The sequence below is a fragment of the Podarcis tiliguerta genome (assembly GCF_965153285.1).
Source record: "Podarcis tiliguerta genome assembly, chromosome: 6".
NCBI lineage: Eukaryota > Metazoa > Chordata > Lepidosauria > Squamata > Lacertidae > Podarcis > Podarcis tiliguerta.
This window is the reverse complement of record NC_139539.1, coordinates 22,910,115-22,912,548: the sequence shown is the minus strand read 5'-3', so window position 1 is coordinate 22,912,548 and position 2,434 is coordinate 22,910,115.

Genomic DNA, 2,434 nt, shown 5'->3' with positions numbered 1-2,434 from the left:
CCTGACTTTGTATAAGGCAACTTCTTATGTTCCTAAAATGGTTGGATCAACAGCAGGCACAAAGAATTCAGAAGGCACTAGTAGTGGAATCTGTTTATACTCCTCTAGAAGAACCCCAAGCGACATGCGGCTAATAATGTGTTAACAAAGTATTTATACACAATTCATAAACAGAAAATATATGAGAGTCACAAATAATAGGAGTCAAATAAATGTTCAATGAACAAAAATAGAAGGCGTAGTCAGTGAGTATCAAGGAACACTGAGATGGAGGCAAAATGCCTTTCAACATTCAAAATCCTGAAAATATGCTGTGATAGGTGTGCCAAACATAGAACAGTTTTTCCAGATAACGAACTGTTTCAATAATGATTCTTCATCAGCTGACAATAACAGAAATTGAAATACATCAAATTCAAATACAATACAGAAATTGAAATGACAGACCTGTATATATACAAACAATAATAAATAATAAATACATACCAAATAAATTGTCCCTACAGGTACATCAAGTAGCAATGGGTCAGCAATCACTTGAAAGTGTAATAAGCTGATACTGTAGGCATAACCCTAGTAGGCTACCCACAGGTGCACTGAATCACATACAATTTCAGGAAATTTAAAGGTACAGTATCCAAAATCTAGCACAGAGAATACAAACAGTAGCCATCTTGTCAGAAAACTTAAATAAAACAATTGAAGTCTAATTCAGTGTTCAATGCCCCCCAGGTGTAGGGATTTAAATAGGTAAATCAATCTAGTTTCTTGTTGGTGTAGTAATTTGACGTAATCTCTCCTCATCCCAAATTCTCTCTGATTAAAATAGGTCTGTATTTGTATGATGGTGTTTCACAAAGTGCTCAGCTAGAAGTGCTTCCATGATTTGATTCCTAATGCGGGAGCAATGCTCTCCTATAGAGACACCGACCGCTCGTGTGGTCAATCCAATGTAAAGCAGATTGCAAGGGCATTTTATAATTAGGTATACACCTCTAGAGCAGATTACATCCCCATGCAAGAGTCGCTGATGGGTAGTCTCACCTCAGTCACAGCCTGCCTCAGGCAAATTACTCTCTCAGGGTTGTTGGTTTTTTTTTAAGACATCTGCCTGGGATTTTAGGAAAGGGAAATTATGTACACTGGACTCCACATCTGGAATCTTCTGTACTCTCTGTATCTGCTATTTATCTTCTTTTGCTAAACCTGATGTGCGTTGGCTGCAACCTCCACAGGCTGCCTATCAGCAGCTATCAATCATGTGCTGCGTAGAGTTGCCACTTCCTACTCAAGTGCTAAATTTCCCCATCATTGCAAGTGGATGATGAGGAACCATCACACCTCTGGCATTTCCCTCTGTCCCACAGCCTGCCATATCAGGAAACAAGGTCTCTCAGCCTTTCCCTGTCTGGAAAATGAGTACCTATAGGGTTGTTGTTAGAGGTGGAATTCTTAGGAGGGCCTCGTGGGTTGTTTTGAGGCACCTCACACACTTTGAGGTCCAATTGCAGATCCTTGATGGGTCATCACTCAGCATTAAGAACCCAGGCTGACAAGTGACAAAAATCTGAGGTGCTCAGTGGTTATATCCACACTACACATTTAAAACACGTGTTTTCCCCAGTCCCAAAGAATCCTGGGAACTGTTGTTTGTTAAGGGTGCCGGAAATTGTAGCTTTGTGAGAGTTGAAGTACAGTTCCCAGGATTCTTTGCGGGAAGCCATGCGCTTTAAAAGTATGGCGTGCATGAGTGGAATATAACCTTTCAGTTAAAATTTTTAAAAAAACATTAGCTCAAGTTTCTGTTAACTGCAGCATGGCTTGTAATCATGCAACATTGGAAAACAGAAAAGGAGATTCCTCTGCACAACCGGATCAATAATGTTTGGGAAGTGTTCAACTTGGAGACACAGAAAGCAGTGAGAGAGGGTTAGAATCATAGAATTGTAGAGTTGGAAATGGGGTAATTTTGGCAATCTGTGGCTTCCCTTTTTCACATTTTTCACCTGCCCCCCATCCCAACAGTGCATGGTTGTGTGTAAGGGAGTGGGGGCTATGTTTTTATTCAGAACTAGCCTTAGAACTGGACTCAGGTTGCAACTATTTATGTATGCGAAATGCCTACTAGTTTATATCTGAGGCCTTTTATCCTTGGAGCGTCAGTATCCATAAGGAGCCAACTCCTAGGGGCCAAGGTCCCTTCAGCCCCCCAATAAAATAACTGAGGGGCCTTCCCCCCGTTCATGGGCACTACCATTCAAATGGTGTGTGTTGTGATCGATTATGAACGGTTTATCTCTCCCCCCCCCCCAATATTTTATTCAAGTTGGCCCCCTTGTCCGTATCATTGGAACTGTGTATTTCTCACTTAAAATCCACAATGACGTATTGAAAACAAAACAAACATTAGCTCGACGTAACTTTCTGTTGCTTT